General features: G+C 33.5%; 1 pseudogene; it reads right to left on the bottom strand.

The window, feature by feature from the left end:
- Positions 1-504: 504 nt before the first annotated feature.
- On the bottom strand, positions 505-1305 carry LOC131033797 (uridine 5'-monophosphate synthase-like; annotated as a pseudogene).
- Positions 1306-15359: the final 14054 nt, after the last annotated feature.

Raw genomic sequence — 15359 nt, 5'->3', positions numbered from 1 at the left:
ATTATAAATTATTTTTGCCTTAATCCAAAACATTTTGATAAGACAAATAATTATAAATTAAATTATTTTTAATATTTTTTAATTATTATTTGTAATTTCATAAAAAGACGTAAATAACTAAACAATTATTTTCTTACTTTTTCTTTTTCTTTTTTAGAAAATTAGAAAACAAGATAGAATATCTTAATAAAATAAATAATATTGAAAAAACATTCTTATTAGGTTTTTCCTTTATGAACATTCTTTTTCTAATTAATTAATATATTTAAATATGTATTTTTTTAATTTTTTATCATTTAATATATCTTTTCAAAATTTAATATTAATTTAAATAAATGGTTGTGATTAATTCTATAGTCTTGCATCCTTCTCCTCAAATTTGAATTGTTGATTTCAGAATGTGATTGGAAAACTTCATATAGGGTATGCCTTCGGCATAAAATTAAAAACTTTCTATCCAGCCAAAAAGAATAATAATGATTAAAACAAAACTGAATGTAACTTTTAAGGAATGAAAATCAGACTTACAGATTCTGCAATGCTGAGAAGCTCTTGGGCTGTAGACACATCAGCTGCCAAGGACAGATTAGTCTTCTTTCTCTCCATGAGCTCAAAAAGTCTCTTTCCAGTTGGGTTTTGAGCCAAAAGAGCCCTCTCGCCATAAGAAATCCTTTTCCTTACAACATTAGGCACAGATGATGGCACCGTGGTCTAATTTTCCCCTAAAAACTTGCTTACTGATTCAACAACCTCCAAAGAGAGCTTCCCATTCTTAATGAGCACACTCACCATCTCAATAAGCTTAAGGGAAGAATGCAACGTGATCCCATTTTGAGCCAGATTATCCCTCCCTCCTTGTTCTCTATCAATGAGCACCACAACATCAGTGACATCTAAACCCACGATTTTTAGGGGCTCCACAATCTCCAGAATAGATGCCTCGCTCGTGACTAGGTCCTCCACAATCAGGCATCTCTGGCCTGGAGTAAACATCCCTTCAATGGACTTCTTGGTGCCATAGTCCTTCACCTCTTTCCTTCTCATCACCATGGGAATGGAGTGGTTGAGGGACATGCATGTTGCAATGGGTAGGGCAGTGTAGGGTACCCCATAAAGAAGCTCAAACTTAAGGGAAGATATCTTTTGCCATATGGTGTCTGCAACCAGCTTGAGAAGATGTGGATATGATACAATGAGTCTAAGATCAATGTATATGGGGGATGTAATCCTGCTCTTGAGCTTGAACTCTCCAAATTTTACAGTTTCTACTTTGTAAAGCTCTAGGATCAATTCTTCCATGGAAATAGATGATGGTTTTTCTTGGTATCACTTCTCCTTTGAGGTTGGAAATAAATGATGTTTTTTTCAGGGTATCACTGCTCCTTGGAGGTTAGAGGTGTTTATTCAAGTCTGTAAACGAGAAATCGCTTGTGATTACAGTCTACACAAGCCACTTATATTGTTGGCCATTTAGAGGGCCCATTCATCGTTATAATTATTTACAAACTACTTCTTTTCTGGAATGGTGCGGCAACACTAGATCAACACAAACAACTACACAAGGCCCTCATTTTTTCAGATGAACTCCTGTTTATAGTTGTAATCGTGAAATTTGTGGTAGCATGCCCATTCTCCATCAATTTTGGGTCGTTTTAATGGAATGCTTTTAATATATAAAAGATATTAAAATATATTTTAAAATATTATTAAAATATATCATTTGCAATATGTATAGGAAATTGGTTCATCCACGTGTCCTTACCTTTTTCACTATCGTTTTTGACTCCTTGGCAGCACGACACGACATGCTTCAGTTGCAGGGATGTGGAAAAATTCTTCATTGCCTACCTAGTTGTAAATTAAAAGATGAAAAACAAGTGTTTATATGAGGGTGGACCTGAGTTAGCAGACTTTCTTTTCTTTCTTTTTTTTTTCGTTTTGTTACAATTAGGTCCTAATTTTTATAAGATATTTTAAATATTTCATTATTATTAGTTTTTTTTAATAGTTGATCAGAGATTGAGAGTATATTAAAAAAAAATTAATTTAAAAAAGTATTATTATTGTATTTGTTGTTTGGAGTAATATAATAGATTGTTTTTACTATTTTGAGCATATTTATTGTGAGATAATAAAAAAATTAAATAAAATATTTAACTAGCAATTGCACCTTAGTGTGCAATGGGTATGTCGAAAGAGGTGTGTAAGGTGAATTAGGAAAAACATTGGTCTATTTTTTTTTGCATATAATTGGGTAATACATGAGGTCACTTGTTAGGTCATAATGTTGTATGTGCAACAAAATTCTCATTAGAGAAGTGATAGCTTCAAATTAATTATGCATCCACTTATAGCGATCCAATCATAATTGAAACAAAACCTTTAAATTGAGAAGAAAATCAAGTTTCATGACCAACAACACATGGTGAGAGCGAGAGAAAGGTTAAGATACTAATAGAAGGAGGGAGAGATAGAGGGGGGAAGAGTGAGAGAGAGATGGGTAAAGCGATAAAGATAGAGATAGAGATATAAATAGAGTTAGAGATAGAGATGGAGAATAAGGAGAGAAATATGGAGAGGAGGAGAGAGATGTGGAGAGATAAAAGAGAGAGGGGAGAGGATAGATAAAAATGGAAAAGAAAAATAAAAAGAGAGAAAGGGAGAGATAAAGATATAGATAGTAAGTGATATATAAAGAGAGGGAGAGATATAGTTGTAGAGAGATATAATGGTAGAGAGATATAAAGATAACTAGATAGAGTTAGAGGGATAGATGAAAGAAGTGATAGGGACAGATAGATATAGAGAGGAAAAGAGATATAGACAAATAGAGGTCTAGAGAGAGAGAGAGAGAGAGAGAGAGATGGATGGATAAAAGGAGGAATGTCTAGAGATATAGGGGAGAGAGGAAGATATAGGTAGGGATGAAGATAGAAGGAGAGAGGAAGAGAGAAAATCGATAGAGAGGTCGAGAGAGGTATAGGGAGATGGAAAGATAGAAAGATAGGGGGATATAGAGGAAGTGATAGAGAGAGATTTGTAAATGAAGAGGGAGAGATACATATAAATAGATGGTGATATAGAGTAAGAGATAGATATCCAAGGACATGTAGAGAGAGGGGGAGAAGAGTGGGGGAGATATATGATGAGATTGACAAACAAAGAGATCTAGGGATAGACAAATAGAGATGGAAAGAGGGTGAGAGAAATAGGGGGAGATAGAGAGAGAGATGCACATATATTGGAAGAGAAATAGAGAGATGTAGAGATATACACGAAGAGGAAGAGAGAGATGGACAGAGATAAGGAGATAGATAGGGGGATAGGGAGGGAATGGGGGAGGGAGAGATGGGGAGGATTAGAGAGAGAGAGAGAGAGAGAGAGTAATAATAAAATTCAAAGGGGGATATAGATGTATGGAGATAGAGATAGAGGGAGCAAGAGAGAGATAAACAAGTTGACAGAGAAAACTAATAGATAAAAAGGTTTAGACCTTAGAAAGAGGGAGAGTGATAGGGAGGGGGGAATATAGAGCGATAAAACTGAGAGAGAGGAAGAGATGGAAGGAAATGGAAAGGGGGAGATGGAGACACGTAGATAGAAAGATAAAGATATAGGAAGTGATATGTGAAGAGGTAGAGAGGGGTATAGAGAGAGAGCAGGAGAGGAGAGGGAAGAGGAGTGTATAAGATCTAGAGATGGAGATAGAGATAGAGATAGAGATAGAGATAGAGATAGAGATAGAGATAGGGAGGGGGGAATATAGAGCGATAAAACTAAGAGAGAGGAAGAGATGGAAGGAAATGGAAAGTGGGAGAGGGAGACATGGAGATAGAAAGATAAAGATATAGGAAGTGATATGTGAAGAGGTAGAGAGGGATATAGAGAGAGAGTAGGAGAGAAGAGGCAAGAGGAGTGTATAAGATCTAGAGATGGAGATACAGATACAGATACAGATAGAGAGGGGGAAATAGGGAGTATGTGTTTGTGTGAATGAGAGAGATATAGAGATAGAGATAAGGAAGGAGAAATATGGGTTGTGTGTGAGTGAAAGAGATATATATAGAGGGATAAAATTATATAAATAGACATAGTGAGGGAGAGAGGGAGAAAGAGGACATAGAAGTAGAGATATATAAAAAGAGGGAGTGAGAGGGGGAAAGGGAGAGATACAGAGATAGATATAGTGAGAATGATGGAGGGGGCAAAGAGAGATATACAAGGAGAGGTAAGGAGATATAGTAGCCTAGGGAGAGATATAAATGGAGATAATAATCAAATGACATGTTACCCTTAGTATAACTCTTCGAGGACACAAATATCTATAAATCATTGGTATGAAATGACTAATCAATAGTTGGTTTCTCTCTCCTGCTCTCTTGTTCTAAACATTTAATTTAGGTTTTAAGTTGGAATTTATTTTATTATATAAATTAAAATAAATTTTAAATTTTTAACTACTCTAGAACAAACAAAATTTTAATAAGACAAAAATACAAGTTAGATTAATTCTAATATCTTTTAATTATTATTTGTAATTCCATAAAAAGACATAAATAATTAAAATTAAGTTTTAACTTAATAAATAAATAATCTTGAAAAAAAAAGAAGTAGAAGAATTAAAATAAATTAAAAAATAAAATATCTAATAAAAGAAGGTAACATTAAAAACATTCTCATCAAATTAAGAAATATTTTAATTCTAAATATGAATATTCTACAACAACTAACATTTTGATAAGACAAATAATTATAAATTATTTTTGCCTTAATCCAAAACATTTTGATAAGACAAATAATTATAAATTAAATTATTTTTAATTATTATTTGTAATTTCATAAAAAGACGTAAATAACTAAACAATTATTTTCTTACTTTTTCTTTTTCTTTTTTAGAAAATTAGAAAACAAGATAGAATATCTTAATAAAATAAATAATATTGAAAAAATATTCTTATTAGGTTTTTCCTTTATGAACATTCTTTTTCTAATTAATTAATATATTTAAATATGTATTTTTTCATTTTTTATCATATAATATATGTTTTTAAAATTTAATATAAATTTAAATAAATGGTTGTGATTAATTCTATAGTCTTGCATCCTTCTCCTCAAATTTGAATTGTTGATTTCACAATGTGAGTGGAAAACTTCATATAGGGTATGCCTTTGGCATAAAAATCATAATTATTATTATCAAGGATATAATATCATTTTTTGAATAGAGAATGTTGGAAATTTTATAGAAATAAACTCACCTTCTAGAAATTAGTAGATTTTCATCTAACATTAAATGAATATTAATGATGTCGTAACATAATGTATTTAATAATTGGATGGAAAAATTTGTAATTAAATGTATATTAAAAATATATTTATTATTCTATTGTAATCATGTTTTTAAATAATTCTTCAACCAAAAAATAATAATTTATATCAAAATGAAGTACAAACTTACACAATTAAACATGTTTTATACTATATATATTTACATAATTGACTTTATAAAATACAAAATACAAAATAAATAATAATAAAGATAACTGGTATACCGTGTTTGTGTAATTGCAATTCTACAATATTATTTTATATTGACAATATATTCAAGTTTTAATAATATATAAAATATAATTAATCATAATATATATTTCTATAATAAAATAGAGTTATAATAAAATAAAAAATTGATATAAATATTAAATCTCTAGTATATTTATTATTTTTCTTACTCCGCATTAAAATGCGGATAATGCTTGAAAAAAATCAAACCTATGTTGTTGATAGACTAGATTTAGCCCAACATTCTTAATATTTGTAAACATGGACCAATGTTGAATGCAATAAATAATCAACAACCACGTCAAGTTTTTTAGATTTGTAAATATTGGTCACAATCAAATTTAGTTTATAATTGGTAGATGATAGTTCACTTAACATACTTAAAATTTGTAATTGTGGATCACAATTAAATATTAAAGGTTTGTTGGCATGGAACATGATCAAATATAATTCATCATCAATATAATCCATCTTTTGTCACACTCACAAGTTTTTAAACACAAAGTAATATTATTTGATATCATACACTATGCTCCATGTCTTAAAGTTTGTAAGTGTAGATCATATGATAAAATGTATGTCATAATTGATACACCACAACTTGTCCTACATTACTAAGATTTGTAATCATGTCTCACAATTAAATTTAACTGATAATTGGTATCAAAACTTACCCACATTTTCAAGATTTGAAAACCTAGATCATATGCAATTTGGTACCATATAATATACGCTCATATTCTTTAAAATTATAAACATGGTTTACAATCAAATCTATCTACACAATGAGCTCAATAAGAGAGCCTATTAGTTCCATTATAAACCATTTCAAACATAATTTTAAATCTCTTTTAGCCATAGATTACACACATTTTATTTTCCATAAAAAATTGTTTATTTGATCATTAGATAAGGTAAATTTAATAATAAGAAAAAGGCTTTCTTTCTTTTCAATTTAATACATTATATTTATTCCAATATCTCATAAAATGATATAATATTAATATTATATTATAATAATTTTTATTATCAAATTGCAAATTCTCTCTCTCTCTCTCTCTCTCTCTCTCTCTCTCTCTCTATATATATATATATATATATATATATATATATATATATATATATATATATATATATATATATCTAGATATGTATACCTCTCTCTATCCATCAATCTCTCTCCATCGACCTATACCTATACCTCTATAACTATATTTGTATTTCATTATCTTTAAACCTCTGTCTCACATATATCTCTTCTTCTCTCTACCTCTCTCCATATATCACTTCCTATATATATATATATCTCTCTCTCTCTCTCTCTCTCTCTCTCTCTCTCTCTCTCTCTCTCTCTCTCTCTCTCTATATATATATATATATATATATATATATATTTATCTCTTCCATCTTAATCTATCCCTTTCTCCTATCTCTCTTTAACTCTCCCTCTCCTTCTTCGTATCCATCTCCATCTCTCTCTCTCTCTCTCTCTCTCTCTCTCTCTCTCTCTCTCTCAAACTATTACAAACTTAACTTGATCATATTGGCAATGGAGCCTATTTATCTTCTTGATTCAAGGGTTTTGTTTTAATAATGTTTTGATCCTTGTAAGTGGACGCATAGTTGATTTGAAGCTATCACTTCTCCAATGAGAACTTTGTTGCACAAACTACGTTGTTTGCTAAATACCTTGCCCATTGACCTCTCTTACATAAAAAATGTCTGCAAAAAATAAAACAAAATTATTCCTAATTGACATTCCACACCTCTTTGGCATACCCATTGCACACCAAAGTGCAATTGCTAGTTATATCTATGTTTATGTATTTATTTATTTTTTATATTAATATTAATATTTTATATTTTAGTTTAATCTTATTGTTTGTATTTTGTTTCCATAACACATGAAATTGGGTCTTGAAATTTAAATTCTATCTTTCTTATCTTGTTAGTTGTTATAAACAAACTCAACACATATTTTTATGATTTATTATTATTTCTTGGTATATAAAGATAATAATTGTCATTAATTCACATCCAAATCATATCCAAAAATTTGTACATTGGAAAGAAAAAAAATTCAAAGAAGGGTTCATTTTAAACTACTAAAAGGAACCCAAATTGTATCAAATCATTCAAAGACATTTTTATGTTGAAAATTATTATCTTTAATATTCTGTCACAATTGAAATGTTGATCTAATCAAGGGGTTCAACCTATGAGAACATGACCCTTGTGATCCTTAAGGTATTTTTCAATGTCATCAATCCTTACACAATAATTAATATAAAAAATAATTAAATAGATTGCACTAGTACAGTGTTACCCAAATAAGTTATGAGTGTTATAAAATATATTCACACATCAATATAGTTTTATAGTAGGTAGGATTAATCACGTACAAAAGCAAGTTTGACCTATACATATTTCTATAAACAATTAAAATCTCAAGATGGTGAACATGTTGAAAATATCGAATTTTACACTAAGACAATAAAATTTTATGCAACATCAAACTATTATTCTTCATCATAGTTCCAAGAGCTAAGCACCTAATCCTTCTCATTTCATTTTTTAAATATTTATTTATTACATTTTATAAAATTTTCAATTATTTTAATTAATCTATGATTATTTTGTATTTCATGTTTATACATTTATTTAAGTAGCTCAATTAGCATTATAAAAAGTATTTTCATTTGCCAAATTTTAGGGATCCTTTCATTGCTCCTATTTTGAATAATTAAAAGATGGAAGAATTTATTAAAAAAAAATACACTATGTATATTGTTCAAATATATTTCAATTTGTCCAAAAGATCATTTTTATTGCATTTATTTATATCAAATGCGAAGCTATCATGAAATTTTGCAAATATCTATATATAATATTGTGCATTATAAACAATCTCTCATAATATTTTTTCTTTAATTTTTACATGCAATTTGAATAATTTATTTTCATGTAAAAGAGTGCATCAAGTTGATGATACCCAACACTCTTCTTGATTGGTAGACAAGGATCATTTGTTCCCATGGATAATATTGTTACCATCAAGAATCCTTTTGATGATGTCAGATAATATAGTATATATTTTGTGATCCCCTGGACCATTTAGATAGACTTTTCTAAATGGTTTGAAGATTGTAGGAGGTAGAAGGACCATACGATGTTGGCTGATAATTCTTGATCTTGAGTTCACTATTGACTCAATTAATTATTAAATATCTTAGAAGTGAATAAGAGAAAAATATGTACTATAAATCTAAATAATGCAATTAGGAAGGCCATACTTTTGCTACACAAAATAGAAGGTTTTTAGTTAGGTCTAGACTAATTAAAAAGTTAGACATATGTCAAATAGAAGGTCATGTCACTAGTTGTGATTGTGAATATTCAAGCTTCTCCCTAGTCATGAAATTTAGTAAATATATTTTTATTTATTTTTGGAAAAAGTGGACGAGCTACAAATATATATTATATAATAATAGACTGGTTCAAGAGCTCCTGGAGGAAAGAACCAACTAAGAAAACCTCCATTCCTTGCTCAAGATTGCAATGTATAGAAGGAGGCCAGCACTGAGGGTGAAAACTGCATACCTAGCTATATAAAAGAATGCTACATCCGAAGAAACCTAGATGATGATCAAAGTTTTACCCGAGTAACACCAAAAATATCTTAGTATATCCAAGGACTAACACAGTCCAAACATTACTGTAGACACCCAAAATTGTCATGTCTAATTAAATAAATATTTTATTTATTTAATTATCTAAGCCTAATTCTTCTATTAATTAAATAAATCCTTATTTATTTAATTAATTCATTTATCCTCTTCTAGCCTTATTTCTCATTTAAATAAATACATTTATTTATTTAAATTATCCTTTTCCTAAATTAAATAAATATTCTTATTTATTTAATTATCCTACTTCTTCTATTAATTAAATAAATCTTTATTTATTTAATTAATTCATAAGCTTTTTCTACACATGACACATGTCACTCATCTCTTAATTCATACACTACCTACCCCTTTCATTATTTTATTATTTCTTCTACCTACCCTCTAATCTTAGCCGACCTCCTTTTACACCTCTCAATCTTATCCCTCCATTTCATATAGTGTCTTCTATATAAGGAGATGTCTTCTTCATTATCAAACCCTAATCGACAATTTGGAGGACTTGACTACACTACGATCCTACTTGCAACCACATTCCGTTCTTTGTTGAGCTCTTGTGCACATAAAATCTAAGAGCAAATATATCAAGCAAGATCAATGGAGATAGGAAGAATGGAGATCAAAACCCTATTGGACATGTGATGGTATAATCTTTGTGATTTCATGTGATTTGCATTGTCTTAGGTAATTTTCATATGTTATGGTGGATCATTGTTGTTGTTGGGCTAGGGTTTTGTGGTTGAATTCATTTAGCCTTTCAATATTATCATTTTTGCATCCATTTTCACCATATACATTTTGGCACGCCCGGTGGGACCCTTGTCCCTTTGCATTTAACCTCCTTGTTGCAGATCTTGTGTTTTGAAGTTGCAGATCGGACATTTTCGACAGCATTTTTGGTATTTTCGCGTCTGCGCACTTTCGGATCGCGTTTTTGATTTTCAGGCGCGTCTGAGACAACTTTATCCGTGTCTGTGTTTTGTCAATATTTCATTTTGCAGGTTCCGGGATAGGCGCGTCTGTGTCTTTTTTATCCGCATCTGTGTTACAGAAGTGCGTCTGTGTTATAGAAGCGCGTCTGTGTCGTATTCACCCACGTCTGTGTACAAAAAGCGCGTCTGTGGTTTTTAATCGCGTCTGTGTCTCATAGAACCACGTTTCTGTTGCAGAGTCGCGTCTTCGTAGGAGGTAATCGCGTCTGTGTATTGCTTGTTTCAAAATTTTGAAAATTTTATTGATTCGATTTTCGGATTTTGCATTTAGTGTTTCAGATCTGGTTTACTTTTGGACTAACATTTTCAGATCTAGCTAACACAATTGGTGCAGCTTGCCTTGGAAGCTAAATCGTTTGGTTGAAGGCCCCTATTTTCACAAAGTCTTTTGGGTTTTTAACAAAAATTTACCTAACTTGTGTGCTTGCAGGAAGGGGTGATCATTTGAAACAACCCAAACTACTAACAACTCTTTGTTGCAGGTCCTTGGCAAGGGTTTTTGATTTTTATTGTGTGCCTTGTTTTCATAGACTAGCAAACACTTCCATTGGTGCACTAAAATTGAATCATTGTCTTTTGTGTCTTGAGCAATAGGCTCTTTTTGTTTAATCTTTAGAGGGCCTGTCTTCCCGTGTGGTCATTAGGACTACTAGTGAGAAGAGGACGACCCAAGTGGTAGTGAGGAAAACCCACCTCATCTGAACCACTATAATCAAATGTATTCATGGTGAAAACTATGAATAACGTGTGCTGATTAGTTCATACCGACACTATGTCTCCCCATAAACCCGTTTGATCAAATTTATTTGATCAGTTGTAGGGCGTAACCCCTACCGGCTGGGAGCCTTCTGTATTTACAGAGCTGAAAGTGCCGCATATATGGCCACACGAGCGGATGCCCTTACTAGCACCATTTTGTTTTAGAGGCCCAAATCCTTCTAGTTGTTGGGGCAGGAGGTCGGACCTCTGGTAGCGGCCCACACACATACGGTTCTTAGTAGAGATACAAAGTTCGCCATGGGGAGTTTTCATGGGGACTGATGCTTGGCTGACCCGAGAAGTGAGTGCCGAGGGTGGAGCCAGTGAGGTCAAGCATCTAAGTATCCTCTCTGAATAGCGTAGCCTCGGGGGTAAAACCCCATGTGGGATCAACAACTATTGTCTTGGCCAGCCATAAGAATTGTGCTTGACTTATGTTAAACATTCAAAACATTCAAGACCAAACAGCAAAACATTGTGTCTTTTGTGTCTTCAAGTGTATGCAAAATAGTGTTACATCAAACAACACACTTTTCTTGGAGTCATTGTCAGTCTAAACACTTGCAAACATTGAGTCCTCATCAACATTGTGTCCTCTTGTCACGAAAAACAGTCAAACAGTCAGATTGAGTCACAACAAAACAACTTCACAGATTGGAAAAATTGCACAAAATTTACAGAAACGCGTATGTGTCTGTTTTAACCGCGTCTATGTTGTCTAGGCGCGTCTGTGAAGGGCATAATAGCGTCTGTGTTTATAATAGCGTCTGTGTTGAATATAAAAACGTCTGTGTCGGGTAATCGCGTCTGTGAAGTATACAGTCGCGTCTGTGTCCAGAATTGAAAAACTGTTATAGTCCAGCAAACATAAACAGGAGAATCTCAGAAGCGCGTCTGTGTTAAACAGAGTAGCGTCTGTGTCAGGAAACCGCATCTGTGCAGTATACAGTCGCGTCTGTGTCCAGAATTGAAAAACTGTTACAGTCCAGCAAGCAAATACAGTCAGTTTCAAAAATCTTGAGCTTCCTAGGTCATCTCTCTAAGGTTTCATTTAGCATTCAACCTATCCTTGGGTCTCACAAAGTCCATCATTGCTTTACACCTTACATTACATTCACATTTGTCTAAACTTGAGTCAAAAGGTTACTTGCTTGTCCTCATCATACTTTGTCAACACACCACATACAACAACACTTTGCTAAGTGGTCCCTCATCAAGGTTTCTTACCTTTGGGTCTCATTTGGTCTTACTTAGGGTCAAGGTCAGCTTACCTCATCAAGAGAAACTATCCTCTCTTTGGAAGTCACACCTACTCTACTACATACATACTTGGTCTTACACTTTGGACATTGCAAGTACACTTCAGACTCATTTACATTTCATCCAACTCTTGGTCTTCCATACTCTTTCCATTTTTCATCTAGTCTCACACATCTTGGTCAATACCTAGTTCATGGTTGAAACCCATCTTCAAAAATCTAGGAGAGAAACTAAAGAAGCTCAAGAGTCCGCAAACATGAGTTCTTATGAGTATGACAATGATTTATTTTTCAATACTGATCACACTACATTGTCGGACATGGATGTCTATAGAAACAATCCAAATGTTGAGAACATGGACACTACAAACAACAATGCTACACACAATGACAATATGGACAATTTTTCAGTACATTCAGCAGATGTGGAAGAATCCATTATGAATCCCCATTTCAATCGATTGGTTGAGGAAATAATGAGGAGGGATAGACAATACTTCTTACACATGATGGCACAAAGTGGAGCCAAGATACCTCATGATTTTGACATGTCTCAAATAATGGAACATAGACCTTTGCAACAACCTCACTCCAACATGGATCAAAGGAGACCTAATAGTGGAGGAAATAGAGGACCACACATGGTACCTGAATCACCATCAGCTTTGCTTCAAAAACCAGAGGTCCCACATACACATGGTCAAACATATGATACTCACCTTCGCAGACCATTATGGAAGTCTTATGGAGAAAAATATGCTCAATCACATACCAATGCTAAGGATCAACCACCAAAGCAATGGGATATTCCAAGGCATGCTCAAAATTTGGACACAAGGAAACCTCATGTCAAATTTGGGGGCAACACAATAGAACATGACATGCCTGTAGAATATGGTATACATGCGCAAAATCGATATGGTGTTCCTCAACATGAAACTATACCAAGTGGTCCATATACGCAACATCACTATAAACCTCCTCCATATGAACATGTGTATGATCAATATCATCCATATATGCAACATGTACCTCCTCCAATGGGTACCTCAAACATAGGATATGGTCCAAGAAGTCGATCTCCACCTAAGAGCAGTTTGGAGCAACAAATCAGGGACTTACAAAAGAAAATGGAGGACATAAATACACCAAAGCCAACTTACACAATGAGAGACATATGTCCTTATCCATTTGACAAGAGCATTCCAATGCCTCCTTTTCCAACACACTTTGTGATGCCTAAATTTGACAAGTATAGAGGAAAAGGGGATCCTAAGGCACACATAAGACAATTTTTCACAGCTTGCATTGAAGTAGCTTCAGAAGAGACATATTTGATGAGATTATTCCCACAAAGCTTAGGCGATCAAGCTATGGAATGGTTCTCCCAACTCCCACCTGGTATTAAGTCATGGGGTGACTTAGTAGAGGCATTTATTCAACATTTCTCCTATAACATAGAGACAGACATATCAGTCACTACTTTGTGCAACACCAAGCAAAAAGAGGGAGAATCTTTTGCATCATTTTTACAAAGATGGAGAAATCTAGCCAGCAGATGCTCTTGCAAAATTCCACAAAAACAAATGGTAGAAATGTTCACCCAAAATGTTAACAAAGACATTGGCTATGATCTAAGGAAAGCTTGTTTGTCCACCTTCAAGGACGTCATTGAAAAAGGCTTAGCAACATAAAAGGTCATAATTGAACAAGGAGTTATTAAGATATTCAAGGAAAACAAAGATGACTTTAAAGGAAAAGACAAGCCAAGATTTTGGAATAAAAACAAGAACACAGTCAATGATGGTGTTGTTGATGCCAACACGGTGCGACCCAAATTCATCTTTTCGGGATCAAGTTCTACAAACAATCAGGTGAATACTCAAACAACTTCCAGGTCACGAAGGAAGTACACTCCTTTGGGAGAACCACTTGAGTCAGTCTTCAAAAAGCTGGTGGCAAACAAGGTGATCACAGCTCCAGATTTTCCTCCATATGAACCAAAGGTTAAACCAAATTGGTGGAATGATGATGAGTATTGTGAATTTTATAAAAGCAAGGGTCATAAGACAGGAAATTGTCATCGACTGAAGAACATCGTACAAGATCTCATTGATAGAGGTGACATTGAGATTGAGGGACATTCGTCTAATCAAGAACATGAGATGTTTAAGGAACCATTCCCAAAGCACGACAAGGGAAAAGCTAAAGTCACAGATGATCAAGCCAACTATACTAGAGCACCTTATAACTATGATTCAACTATCAATCATATCTCGATGGACAATCATATCTCTACTATTACCATCAAGAACAAAAACCCTGAGAATCCTCCTCAGCGACCCAAGATTGTCCTAAGAGGTGTTGGATCTTCTTCCGAACCTACCTCTGAATGTCATGTTACAACTCGTCGAGGTAAAATTACTTTGCCAGGTGCTTCAACTAAAAACACCGCTTCTTCATCTACCAAACCTGAGTATGACCTTGTAGAACAGTTAGGGAAGACACCCGCACTCATTTCAATCCTTGAGCTCTTACGCATATCCTCCGCTCATAAAGCTATTCTTGACAAAATCTTGAGAGACACCGCCGTTCCTACTGATCTGAACGTGGACCAATTTCAAGCCATGGTGGGATACCTTTCCATTCCACACTCCCTTACATTCACGGAAGCTGATGACGCCTCTGTAAGTTAGCCACATAATGCACCATTACATATTGAAGCCTTCATACACAAACATCGAATAAAGCGAGTCCTGATAGATGGAGGAGCTGGTCTAAACATTTGTACATTGAGCACCATTAAACAATTGGGATATTCTGATAAAGCTGTGATTTCTACAAACAAAATCACTATCAAGGCATATGATGATGAAGAGCGTTCATCCAAAGGCACAGTCACCTTGCCTCTCAAAGTTGGGCCAGTTACAAAGGATGTGGTTTGTCAAGTCCTAGACATCGATCTCACATACAACATACTCTTGGGACGCCCATGGATTCATGAAATGAGCGCAGTCCCATCTACATATCATCGATGTATCAAGTTTCCACACAATGGAGTTGAAGTGACCGTCAAAGCAGATCCAAATCCATTCATATATTGC

Source organism: Cryptomeria japonica, chromosome 3 (genome assembly GCF_030272615.1).
Source record: "Cryptomeria japonica chromosome 3, Sugi_1.0, whole genome shotgun sequence".
Classification (NCBI taxonomy): domain Eukaryota; kingdom Viridiplantae; phylum Streptophyta; class Pinopsida; order Cupressales; family Cupressaceae; genus Cryptomeria; species Cryptomeria japonica.
The sequence above is the reverse complement of the archived record's forward strand: the minus strand, read 5'-3'. Positions and strand labels throughout refer to the sequence as shown.